General features: G+C 48.2%; 1 protein-coding gene across 6 annotated transcripts in view; it reads right to left on the reverse strand.

Moving 5' to 3' along the window:
- Positions 1 to 13,534, reverse strand: part of ENPP6 (ectonucleotide pyrophosphatase/phosphodiesterase 6) — a 99,438-nt gene that overhangs the window by 40,644 nt on the left and 45,260 nt on the right. The window lies entirely within an intron of this gene.

A 13,534-nucleotide genomic window follows, 5' to 3' on the forward strand; every position in this document is an offset into this window, starting at 1 on the left:
TAAATGATAAGTGTACTGTTCATCCTGACCAAGTAAATGCAGCTGTGTAGCCAGCACCCAGATCAGGAAACAGAACATAACCTTCACATACAGGCACCTTCTCGTGCCCCCTTTTAGTCACTGTTCTTCCAAGTGTAAACACTATTCTAACACTGTAGATTAGTTTTACCTGCTTTTGAACTTTATATAAATAGACTCACTCAGATTAATTGGAGTATTTAATGAAATATTAGTAAAATAAATAAACGTTGACTTGCAATGTACTTAAGGAAATTTTTATGTTGAAATCAGCCACCTAAATACATGTCTTGTATTCATTACACATTTGACAGTTTTTCTCTCCTTTCTTAATTCCTTTTGGATTATGTATGTATGATTATTATTGCTCCTTTTCCTCTCCTCTATTACCTTGCTATTTGTATATTTTAATTAATCTCTTTCTGGAATAGTGCCCTAGAGATGATTTTTAAAAATTGAAATATTGGTCAATCGAAATCTAATATAAATTTGCACTCCCACAACTTCCCAGGCAATGCAAAGACATTTAAACACCTTAACTTTGAATTTTACATTTCTCCTACCTTCTGTGCTTCTGTTGTCATGTATTTCCATTCCGTATGGGTTTTTAATCTAAAAATTATTATTACTACTATTATTATTAGCTTAGTTTTTCCTACACGTTTACCCTTTCTGTGGCTCTTCATCCCTTCCTCCATCTCTGTGCTTCCATTTGTGACAATTTTCCTTCTACCTTAAGAATTTAGCATTTCCTCCACTCTAAACGTGCTGGCAATAAATTCTATCAGTGTTCTGTCTCTAGAAAAAGTCATTATTTTGCCTTCCTTTAAAAAAAAAAATTTATTTATTTGACTATGCTGGGTCTCAGTTGTGGCACGCAGGATCTATTTCCCCGACCAGGGATTGAACCCAGGCCCCCTGCATTGGGAGCACGGAGTCTTAACCACTGAACCACCTGGGAAGTCCCTTGCCTTCGTTTTTGAGGGATATTTTCACTGGATATAGAACTGATCATTATTTTTCTTTTATCATTTGGGGATATCATTCTATGTCTTTCTGGATTCCAGTATTTCTGTTGGAAAGTCAGCTGTCAGTCTTATCACTGCTTCTTTGAACAATTTTCTATTTCAGCTTTTAAGTTTTTCTCATTTCTGTGGTATCAGCAGTTCTGAAATTAATGGGTTTCACAGCACTTCTTGAGTCTATGATTTGCTATTTCTTGTCTGTTTCAGAAAGTTCTCAAACTTTCTCTCTCAAATATTACTTGTGTCTCATCTTCTCTCTCTAATCCTTCTGTGGCCTTTTTACTATGTCCCATGTGTCTCGAACATTCTTTTCTGCCTTTTTCATCTTTTTGCCTATTTAAGCTAGAGTTCACCTTTTTAAAAAGATTCTAGTTTACTAGTGCAGGTCTCCATTTTGTCATTTAGTTCTTTTATCATAGGTCTCTTTAAAGTCATATCGGTATCTGGACCAGTGGGTTTGAGTCTATTGTCTACTGTTTTTCTCTTGATTTTTCAGTCAAGACTTGCCTGTTTATTTCTCCTGAGTTTCCAGTCAGGACTTGTTTTCCCATATACTGGGAATGCTGCATATTGTATACAGAAAACTGTAGATATCATTTGACACTCCGTATGTTGTTATCTTTTTCTAGAGAGCACAGGCTTTTGCTTATGAAGGGCACCTAGGCTACAGGCAGACCATCTTAACCCAGAGTGGAGTTAGTCAGGGATTAAGATGACTCGAAGCTCAGCTTGGGCTTTATGAAGGCTTCAGTCCTCCAGAGGGTTTCACCCCTAGTTTACTTCTAGCTCCTTCTTACTCCAAGGGCATTGTCCTTTACTGTCCCAACGAAAGTCTAGGATATTTACTAGATCTCTTCTGCTTGGTGGCCCGTGAACTCCAATTTTTGTCATTTCCCCCATCCTGTGATTCTGTCAAAACCTCAGTTCAGTTTCTTAGTCTCTCAGCTGCTGCTTCTGCAATCAGTGTTTAAATGTAGGGGAGACATGGTGGCAATTTCCAGATACACCTTGTTCTCTAGGTCTTAGTCTGTCTCTGATCCATCACACTGTGTGCACACACACACAAACACACAGAGTCCAGCAGCATTTTCAGTTGTTGCTGGCGAGAAGAGTTGTTTCAAAGTAGCTTTGCCTGTCATTGTACGAGTGGAACCCCAAATTTCAATAAATGATCTTTTAAAATAAAAAGTTACATTTTATTGGAAATGCATCTCATAATGAAAGGAATAGGATGCTTTTAAAAATCAGTTTGTATATTCATGGATGAATATGATTGATCTCTAGAATGAGACAAGTTCAGAATCCATTCTATTCCTATTTGTTAAATCTAAGTGATTAGAAAGTTGTTGACATAAATAAGTAGATGGAAATAGAAGTAGTCTGTCATTTAATTCTCTGAATGGCTTCTTTGAATGCCAACATTCACATAGTGATCTATCATCATAAATGTTTAAATAGTGTTTCAGCTGACAACTCAATTAAGTTTTTCTTAAATAATTTAAAAGAGAGCATTGGCAAATACTTGACTATGTTTACGTTTTGTTATTTTGTCACTAGATGCATTCTTTTCTATCCACCTACACCAACATTTCGAACTGTTTCTTTGGCCCTGGAGGCTTTTATATACGGAGGCAATGCACCTTAGTAAGGTTCTTGATTGCTGAGGGGTACTCCTTTCTTATATAAAGTAGGAAAAGGACATGTTTTTAATCAGGACAATTTTTGCAATATATATGAAAGTTGATGATCTTAAAACAGATTCCCTTAAAATGAATCTTGCTCTTGGAAATCCTTACAGTTTGAAGACCCTGAACCAGGAAACTAGGCATTAGTGCTGCTACTCTAAGGGAACTGTAAAGTGCAGAAAGCAGCAGGGCTTAGAGTGGTGCAGGCAGCTGCAGGTAAGATATGACTGACAGTTGTCATTTATTCTCAGGGTTGCTCCCCAGCTGAGGCTCTATAAGCTGAGCAGAGAGAGGGAAAACCTTCGCTGCAGAGCCAACGGAGCATTATTGCTTACTGTCTCTTCAGATATGCAGACAGCCAGCCAGAGGAGTGAAAAGGTTGTGTCTCAGCCCAGCAGAGATGCCCTGACACTGCAGACACAATTAATTTGGATCGAAGCTTCATACCTTCACGTGGCCCTGAGAAGGGAGAGACCGGGACCCAAGTTCACAAAAACGGAGGCAAGTGCAGCCATTCTGCGCTCTCTGGCCTGAATGGTCTCTCCCAGGTGAAATCTCCCAAGGCAAAAACAGTCACCAGACCTCTAATCTTAAAACCCAGAATGAATAAAAATGACTGGCAAAGGAAACAGCCAGCAAGCAATGACAGATGCCACGAGGCAATGGAACAAGGAATTAGTGAAAGTGGTAGATTTAGAGACGGCAAGGCTCGTCATTCCTGGAAGAATTAGTCTGGGGGCTTCCTTTTGTTTTCCTTAGTCTTTACCTGATGGAAATCATCAGGCTGGAAGGGGTGTGTTGTGTGGATCCCACGAGCTATTTCTCTAATCAGGAGCCTGTGGGCCCCTTTCTGGACCCACCGTGGGCTCAGTCTGTGAACCTAGGCGCACTGCTCAGCCCCTCGGGCTGTCGCCTCCAGGCCACTTTCCTGGCCTCCCAGGGAGTGTGGATCTGGGCAACTGAGGTCCTTCAGGTCAGCCCACCGGTGCCTGAGGAAACAGGGATTCCTGAATCTCTGCACAGGGGTCTGTGGGGAAACAAAGGCAGTGGCCTGGCTTTTGCAGTTTCAAAGACCAACCAGGAAGTTGGCAGTAAGATTTTGGTTTCACCAGTGCTTCAAGGGCAGGCTTTGGCTTTCCTGCATCTTATTTCCTCATTGTTCCCAGGGAACTTGAAAGGGAATTGCCCTTAATTAGGGCTCACAGTTCAGGTCCTCGTCTTATCTCTGTCTAGAGTCTGCCTTCCTGCTGGACAGTCCCATCTCAGCAACCTAATAAATATATCCTGAGCTGGAGGGAACTTAAAGCACAACCAAAGAGGAGCGCCACTAAGCCCATGCATCTCTGTGCCAAAAAAAAATTTTAAGTCACTTCTTCTTCAAAACACTTAACTTATATCTGCTAGACAATTATTTTAATATATCTATTTTGTCATAGCAACATGACCGTCACAGACCAACATATTGTCAAAATAAATATGCAAATCTATGACGACTATAGTGTGAGCCACGCCCCCGCGGACACAGCATCCGGGCACAACGAACAGCTTTCACGGCCCTTCGCGGCAGCCTTACATCAGTGACTTTTATTTTGCAGCTGAGAAAACAAATGCCTGCGATGGGAGAAGTGACTGTCCCAAGGTCTCCTTGCCACCTAGTAATCAGCTTCCTGGCTCTGATACTTTTCCACTGCTTTCCTGACTGATCCTTGCTTCCTGCCAACTCTCTCCAAGGAAGCTGAGCCCATGAAAATCGCATTTCTCTAAACGTCCCAGAACACAGGTCCCGCCTTCCAAGTGCCACTCGGCTTCCAACTTCCACACACCTTGTGACAATAACCCCTGTGAGCTGCATTTTATGGGATATGAGGCAGGTGTACTACGGTTGAATATGCGTCTCAAGAGAGCTTATTAAAACAGCTAAGTCAATTAACTCTTAGAAACATGGCACCTTCTCCAGGAAGATACAGCTGAGGCCCAGGAGCTTATGGGGACAAGTCCTTGGGGAAAGTGTGGCCTTTGATCTCAGAGGCCCTTTCCCAGGTCAGCCGGGCCCACAGGGCTGGGATGGGGGAGGCGGCGGGGTGGGCTGGCCTGAACACAGGCTGCCATGCAGACTGGCCTTGTGCACGCGAGCAGACTGGTGAGATGAGAAGCACTTGTCCATTAGAGCCGGTTCTGGAAACTCAACGGGAAAGGACTCACTGGGCGTGAAAGGTGATAATGGGAACCTGAGGGCAGAGGGGCATGTGCACAACCCAGGCTGGGTGTCTGCTTTAGGAAGGCAGTGGTGAAACCTTAGCAAGGCATCGTGAGGCCAAAGATCTCTGCCTCTGCGAGTCAGCTTTAGATGGGAGAGTCTCTGTCCCAGGGTCAGGGACCGTACTCCTCCCCAGCAGGCCCAGGTGAGGAGTGAGGGGCACCTGGTGCCCTCATATCAGCCACGAGCAGCATCTCTGGGTCAGAGGCGCATGCCTCAAGGTCATCGAAATCCTGCAAGTGATGTCATGCTCCCCAGGGGGAAGGCATCTCGACTGCTGCACACGTGGTGGTCCCCACCAGAGCCTCCTCCCGGAGCAGGTGGTTTCCTGGTATTTGGATCCAAGAAGCCTGGGCCTCCTCGGGATGCAGGAGGCCGGCAAGCCCTTGACCGCAGGCTCAGCCTTGCCAGCGGCTTTGCTAGAACTCTAGCGCCGACCCAGGGATTCCTCATCCCCCAGCCCTCCAGTTCAAGTCTGTGATCTCCAGGTCTTACCAACTGCCCTTTTCCTCCCACCATGTATCTGGGGGAACCCTGGCCTCCCCAGCTTCTGAGCTGGTTCTGAACCACTTCCAGGAATGGCTGGGAGCGGGAGTGAGTGCTACATGTGGCCCTGCAAAGCCAGCGCTCTGCACACCTGGGCAAAGCCTGAGGGCCGCCCCAGTGGCCACACCTCGAGCACTCAGCACCCGCCTCTGCACAGAGTCCTGTGTGCACAGCTCGCCCTGTCCGTGGCTTCTGCCCCCCAGCCCTGAGGCATCAAAACGCCAGACTCTGTCCTCTTTCCGTCTTCTGATGACCCAGTGGCCAGATCCCTCCATCCATCCCTTTCCTGGGAAACTCCTTTCCTGTCCCTGACTGGCCATGATGGCCTGTCTCAGAATTCTCATGGCGATTTAAAACAGGACTTGTGTTTCACCCTGTGGCCTTTGCTGCAAGTGTGTATCTGAAGCCCTGATGTGACCTTGCAGCATTATTTTGGGCCAAGAGTGACCTGGCCAGAGCTTCCCCCTCCCCCCGTGCACCCCATGCGACGCATTAGAAGGACACAGGCTGAAGCTCCCTTTTAAGAATCGGGGGGCAAGGGTGGGGTTACTGTATAGCTACTAACCGTATATTCTAGTCGGATACTCTCTATATCTTATCTCATTTCACACGCCCAGCAAGCCTGAGAGGCACGCGTAGTCATTCCTGTGGGACAGATAAGGAACCCGCCACACAGAGAGATTAAGTGACTATCCCTGGTCCCGGCAGAGAAGTGGCTGAACTGGTCTCAGCTGTTTTCTTTCCGGTCATGTTCTAGCTCTTTACATTCCCCCGAGGTTCCTCAAGGGCTCCATCCAGCACAGCAGGGAGAACAGGAGGGGAGAGGCCGGGAGGCGACAGAGCTCTCTGCACACAAAGGGCTCTGGTGAGGTCAAAGTGCCACGTCTCTGTCTCACCCTAAGGAATCCCTCTGACAGATGCTGGATCCCACAGCCAGCGGCCCACCAGCTGAGAAAAGCACTGCAGGGGCAGCTGAGCCCCCTGCCCGCTGGCAACGAGGGTGTGTTTGGTGCCGAGGGGGAAAGTGGAACAGACCCGGGGGTGGGTATAGGCCTGCCTCGGCCACCAAAAGCCAAGCCTCCAGCATTCTCTACCGGGGACTGAGTTTCTACAGGAAGTCCCGACTCTGGGCTCTTTTCTTCACTCTGTCAGGATCCCTCCCCCTGAATCCCTCCGCTCCCACCCTGGGCTGTGGGGGGCAGTTGAACTGGCAAACCTGGGATGGCCGGTGGGAAGACCCTCCCCCGCCTCGGCCAAGCTCAGGGAGGGACCCTGCGCGGGGCGTGGACTCAGGCAGCCCCGGCAGCGGCCCAGCTGGCTTACTGTGTCCTGGCTGTGTGTTCTGGGAACTTCCATGCCCCCGTCTGGAAAGTGGGGATGACAGCAGTCATGTCTTAGGACTGTTGTGAGGGTTGAGTAAAATTATGTCTGCGAAGCGCTGAGCTCACTTCAGATGCTCAAACTACTCATCTCTTTTCCTTTCCCTGTTGATGTCAGGTTTCAGACAGGCCAGCGCCAACGACACAGAGTGACCCTGGGGACTGAGGCAGGGGGGAGAGAATGACGGGAAGAGGCTTCTTGGGACAGTGTGACCGGCAGGGATGGGAGTGTGGGGCTGGAAGCCATGCCAGGGCTGTGGGCACCCAGGGCAGGCACGCTAGGTCTATGCACCAGGCCCGCTGCAGAGGGTCTCTCGCTGCAGTCCTCAGCCCCTCGATCCACACCAGTGACATCAGAACCTCTGAGGATGCAGCCTGGGCTCTGATATTTCATAATGGCCTCAGGGGATTCTTAGCGTACCCAGGGTGGAGAATCACTCCTAAGGAGGGAGAAACAAGGATAGAGATGCCCCTTAAACGGCAGGAAAGGAAGACCCAGCGGGAGTAAAAAGGATCATGACCTTGTCCAAACTTGATTACTTCCCAAAGGCCTCACCGCCAGACATCACCACATGGGGGACTAGGGCTCTGAGGTACGGATTTGGGGGACACGTTTCAGTCCCCACCGGTGTCTGTATCCTTGTTCAGAGAGCCAACTGTGGATCACAATGACCCTTTTCAGACTTTCTGTAGCAAAAAATAAACTTCCATTGGGTTAAGCCACTGAGACTTTGGGGCTTATCTGTTTCTGAAACTGATATGATCTAAAACACCTTTGTTCCTTAAACACAAGTCCCTTTACATACCAGAGCCCAAGTCCCTGGTTCTTAAGATCTGGCCATTTCCAGTTTCCGATCTCTTCACCCCTGCCTTAGCCACTCAGCTGCAACCTTGTCGTATTCTTTGTAGTTTCAGGAACACGACGTGCCCTTGCCTGCTCATCTTGGAACCTTAGCACAATGCTCCTTCCCTCGGCCTCAGATGCTCCTAGAAATCTGTCCCACCTGCACATCCATTACCGTGTCTATTATAGTCCCAGCGTCATCCACGGTGGATGGTGACTGCTGACTCCTTATCTGGCCTCCCGACCTGAGGAGATGTGCTTGTTCACCATTAGAATACACGAACTCCCAGCGGGAGTCACAGGGTTCACTAACCAGAACAATAAAAGGTGTTTTGTTTTGTTTTGTTAATGTTACTTTTCCTGTTTAATTGAAAATCGTCTTTGCGGAAAAAATCACGGCAAATTTTATTCTTCGTACACTATGTTTTCTTCAAAACCAGTATTAGATGAGGTACAATGATCATTGTTGCTATTCAAGCAGACTCTCGGGCAATAGAGGGAAATTAAAGGCTACCCTGGGGTTATCATTATGGACCTTTCTTGAGACTAAGTTGAAAAATGTTAAAGAAATTAACAGCTACAAAGTTCAGAGCTTGCCAGCGATGCCCCAGATAATAAGTCCACACGCTGTCTCTGCCGCCCCGCAGTGTCACTCGACAATGAGCCCGGGGATGGCCACTCCCCTCTTGAAACCATTCGGTTCCTCTGGTCTCTGTAACAAGAGGGGCCAATAGATTTCAGCTGGTGTCGCTCTCCAGTGGCGCCTCCCCTGCCTCTCGGGTGACATCAAGCCCCCCATCAGACACCTTCAAAGGATGGCATCACTCTCCTTGGACTTTTCCCAGCTCTTCTGGCTTTCCTCCTGCTTCCCGAGCAAGTCCATCTTTGTTTCCTCCGCAGACTCACTCGCCCCATCTGATCGTTAAGCATGAGCCTCCTCCACTCCAGGCTGTGTCTGGGGCCGTCTCCTCTCTTCACGTGGGCTCTTCCCCGGCTGACCTTCCTGTCCACAGCTTCACCGGCCCCGGGCCCTCCCGAGAACCACACATCTGTGTATCTCCAGCTCAGTCCTCAAGCTCCAGGCACACGACGTGACACGTCTCAGAGTCGACACAGACGTTCCTCTGCCTCCAAACCACTCCTCTTTCAATTTCCCGGGATGGGCAAAGACACACCCTCCCTCCTTAGTCCTATAAGCCAGAAACCAAGTGTCATGCCCGTCACTGCTTGGTCCCTTAATCCCAAAGTGCATCACCAGGCCCTGGCAATTTTAATACCTAAATATGTCCCCAACCCACCCATTTCTCCCCGCTTCCTTTACCCTCATCCACACTATTCTCACCTCTTTGCTAGGTCTGTGCAGTACCTTCCTGACGGGTTGGTCGCCCCTCATCCAGCCCCTCTGGAGGCCTACGTTCCTTTCTCCACGGTGCTGCCAGAGTAATCTTGCCAAATGCAAATATGGTACTGTCACCCTCCTCCTTAGAACCTTCCAGTGACTTCCTACCCCTCTCAGCATAAGACCAAATTCTTCAGCTGGCCCACGGAGCCCGGCCTGGCCTCAGCTTCTCTCCAGCCCATCCACACGCCACATCCATCCCTTAACATACGCCGTGCTCCCGCGCTCCCACCCCGCTACCCTGCCCATCCCCTCAGGTGTTAACTCACGTCACCCTCTGGGTGAAACCAGATCCCCTATTAGAGGAGGTCACAATGCAATAAGCTTTTCACTGTTATACTTTAAACAAGTGGCCTTTTCATTTCTATGGGCGAGTATTAGATTATCACGTGTCTCCTTGACTGAATGGATGGTAAGTTCTCTGGGGGGCTGGGGGTAGGGTGGGGAGAGCCTATATCTGGTGTTGCTAACAGTTGTCTCCTGAGAGCTTATTACAGGGCCTTGAGTCACACCCTTTTAAGATGTTTTATGAAGAAACAGATTTGCCATGATTTGTGAAGAATGGAAGTTTGTCCCTGGATTTCTCTTTAAGGTTTCCTAGTTACCGTAACGGATGCTGCTGAGAAACTATGGGCTCTTCTGGCCAAGACACCATCCTGCAAAAGGAGACTGGATGTGGCTGGACAGCTCAGAAGACTTTCGAGTGCTGGGGGAGTCACCCCTGCAGGCAGCAGTCCAGAAAGGCACCACCTCCTCAATATCTCTGCAGCAGAAACGGTTGACGCCTAGAAATCCTGCAGGATGCTTCTGAAGACAGATCACTTCTCTGAGACAACCTCTAACTTGCCATGTGAATTTGTAATCTTCTTGTTGCTGACGCAGACAGACAAGGGCAATGAGGCAGACCTTACCCAAGTTACCAACAAACAAAGGAAAGGACTCAAGGTGAATTTGACCCAGAGAGTCTTAGAGAATTTTAACCCAAGCCTACTCTTGGCAAACAACATTAACTAGAGGAGTTTGGGCTTCACTGATACTTTAGTGAGTTTCTAAGACATTTCCCTCACGTTGAAAAGAATCAAATCAACTAGATATTATACATATGTATGCATTTCCGTGTCAAAGACCATCTAGCAGTCCTCATCATTGTAGCCTCTTGTGTTACATGAGCACAAAATTGTGTGTATAGTATGTATGTGCTTGTTTTTCTAATACAAAAAAAATCCATAGTTTTTATCAGTATCCTAAGGAGGTCTTGATTTACAAGTGTAGGAACCAGCAAACTACATACAGAATAAAGCCTCTTCTGGTCCTAAAATTACATACATCTTAAAGCTTAATGCCAAATTGGTGGCAGCGTTGGAAATTTTAGTGAAAATCTGGACCCCCTGTATCTGATTGTTAAATATTTGCCTGAAAAAAAAATTCAGTTTTTATGCAGATATTTGGAGTCATGTAGATAGAGTCCAAGACCTTGGCTGTAACGTTAACCCACACATTTGCATGATTGATGCTAGGCTCCGGACCTCCCCTGAGCCTAAGTGCATTCATCTAAGTTCAGCCCAATGGAAGGCTGTCAGGGACCCAGCACAGCAGGGAAGGGGAAGATTCTGTGAACAACCACAATTCCTGATCCGTAGTCAGGACATGCCTCCTCACGCATCCAGAGGAAATCCTCTTGATTTTAACAACCAAAACTTGACTGGAGCTGAGTCAGATACCCATCTGTTAACTCCCCAGCCAGCCCACCTCTGGGAAGTAGGGGAGGAGAAGCCAGCTGGAAATGTGTCTTTCCGCACATAAAAGGTGTCTTATTTGTCTCAACACCTAAACAGGACGGGAAGAGGACAGCAGAAGACCCCAGACCCACATCCAACACCCTCCCGGAGCCATATGAATGGTTGCCCCCAATTCCTCCTGACTGCTTGGCCATAAGGAGTTAATACTGCAAAATCATGACTGAAGATGTAGAACTGAGAGTCTTCAGACCCTTGCTCCAAGGAGTTTTTAAACTACAGACTCCTAAAGGTTGCTGGTTTTTGTTCCTTTTTTTGTATTTCACGATAGCCGTAAGAATAAACTTAAAAACCGCTGCCACTATGTAAGGGAGCATCGACTGTCCAAGGAGTGCAAACTCTACTTCCATGCAATATCTTATCAGTACGTATCCTCCTATACTCCCCCACTTCACCTCCTCCCGCAAGGCATCCTTCTCTTTGGGTTGCTCTTGATATGAAGTGAATATTGGAGCCTCTTCTTTCCCCCCACTCAATGAAACTCCTTTGACCTCAGACCAGAGGGATGGAATAGGGGAATAAAATTAGTGAATGACACACACTCAGCTCTCATCCTTTGCAGAGCACTTCTAGGTCCCGGTGACACTGGTCCTGGCTGATTTGGGGGAGCCTTCCCCCCACCCCAGATATTTGAGTTAGGGCCTGGGATCATTCCCTGAGGCACATTTTCCTCTGCACAGCTCCACAGCACCACTGGGTGGGGTAATAAAGGGTCTGTTTACGATATTAAATTTCTCAAGGCTTGAGGTGGGGTCTTTTGGACTCTTTACCAGTGATCAGTTTTTCAGTCTGCTGCTTTATCTACCTGACAGGAAGACTTGAACTACTGCCATTTCTAAATTGTACTTCTAAATATTGACTTAATGGCAAGACTCAAAGTGTCATAACACAGCTCACTGGAGCAATAAAGATTTTCCAGGCCTCATCGAGAGGTCTGTACAATGTCTGGTGGGGACTGGAGAAGGAAGAGGAGGGTTTGAGAAGAAAAATAAAACCAAGTCATGTTTAGAAGAAATGCCACTGCACTTCACTAAATCTTGCAGAGACAAATGAACACTCACTGGGCTATGAGCTGTGGCCGGAGAAGACCAAGGTGGAGGGAGAAAGGACAGCAGTGATCGTTAATCCCTCAGCTGTCAACCCGTAAGAATGGAGGGGCCAGAGCACGCCTGGCTTGGGCTGGGCGGCAGGGCCTTCAGAGACAGCTGGTTCTCAGGGAGCCTTTATTTGTGGATCCAGTTTAGAAGGAATGGACAGTGTCTAAGAAACAAGAGACTTTTCATCCAATGTCTATCAAGACTTCAACACGGCCAGATGGTTAGCTAACATCCATGTAGATCACTGAGGAAATTCTGGGAGGTTATCTGTTTTAGCTTCTGCCCTCCTGATAGGAAACACCATAAACTGATCTCAAGCCATATGTGTCACATCACATGAGCTGCTGAATCAAAGAAAGCGATTGGCCGTTTCTTGCCCTTCAGGAGCTATTTTGGAGGAGCGACAAGATATTTTACATTCACGTTAGCACTGAGACTTTGTAGCTACTCAGTGATACATGAATTCAAATTGCTGATTATGATTAAGGAGCCAGACTCTCCAGGATGAGATAAAGAGCGATGCTCTGTAATACAGCGGAGAGAAGTCTGAAACATGGCAACTGTCTCCTTTAAGATCTTCCCCTGCTTTCCACGAGCACTGGCATCCAGGGCTCCCAGAAGGCCATCAGAGGACAGCATATGTGCAGGAGGCATGTGGGGATCTGGGGGGAGGTGCCGGGGGAGGTGCTCTTCAGAGCAAGAAGAGATCAAGTTCCAAGACACAGAAAGTCACATTAACCGGATCCCGGGGAAGATGGCCCTTCTGGAGTCGGGACAGCATTCGTCTTGATGGTCCTCAGGTTCGTCTCGAGGTGGTCCCTAAGAGCGCGTGTTTGCTCCCGGCCCCTCCTAGGCCTATGCTTGCGGGCCCTTGTGTTTGTTGATGATGATTGCTGAGAATGACCTCAAAGCGCAGCAACATCTTTCGGCTCTGGATCTCGTCGCCACATGGGGCTGAACCCGAGCTGGGCTCCTCGACCAAGTCTGATTAGCTTGGCGGATGCACCGACTTGTTTTCTCAATCTTACGTCCAGCTCCGTGAAAAGTTGAGCCTCCACTTAAGGTAGAGTCTCTTCAACCCTTCCCATGCTTGAAAGCTTCTCCTTATGTCAGCCCAGGTAGCTGCTATGGACCGAACCCCAGGCGTCTTCTGAAGCAACTCCAGCACTCCCCCGACACTGCATCTGCCCGCAGAACCAGGCTGTCTGTCTGTTCTTCTGCCGGGTTTTGAAGGAACGCAGCTGCCCTGGCCGTCCTGGGCTCACCTGTGGATGTCAGTCTCTGCTCTGCGGCAGCTTTCAGGACACTCAACACAGCGCAGCCGTGGGCCTGCTTTCCCTGCTCTCCACCCGTCCTTGCTTGACGCCCCTCCTCCAAGAGCTGGCACAGCCTTGAGCCCCCGGAGCAGCTCTGCACGTGGCCACCTGCAACCAGCATCCTCCAAACTCTCGCTCCAGGCCCACGTCCTTGGTGTGGGCCACCTGTGAC

The sequence above is a fragment of the Neophocaena asiaeorientalis genome, unplaced genomic scaffold (assembly GCF_003031525.2).
Source record: "Neophocaena asiaeorientalis asiaeorientalis breed wild unplaced genomic scaffold, Neophocaena_asiaeorientalis_V1.1 scaffold521, whole genome shotgun sequence".
Classification (NCBI taxonomy): domain Eukaryota; kingdom Metazoa; phylum Chordata; class Mammalia; order Artiodactyla; family Phocoenidae; genus Neophocaena; species Neophocaena asiaeorientalis.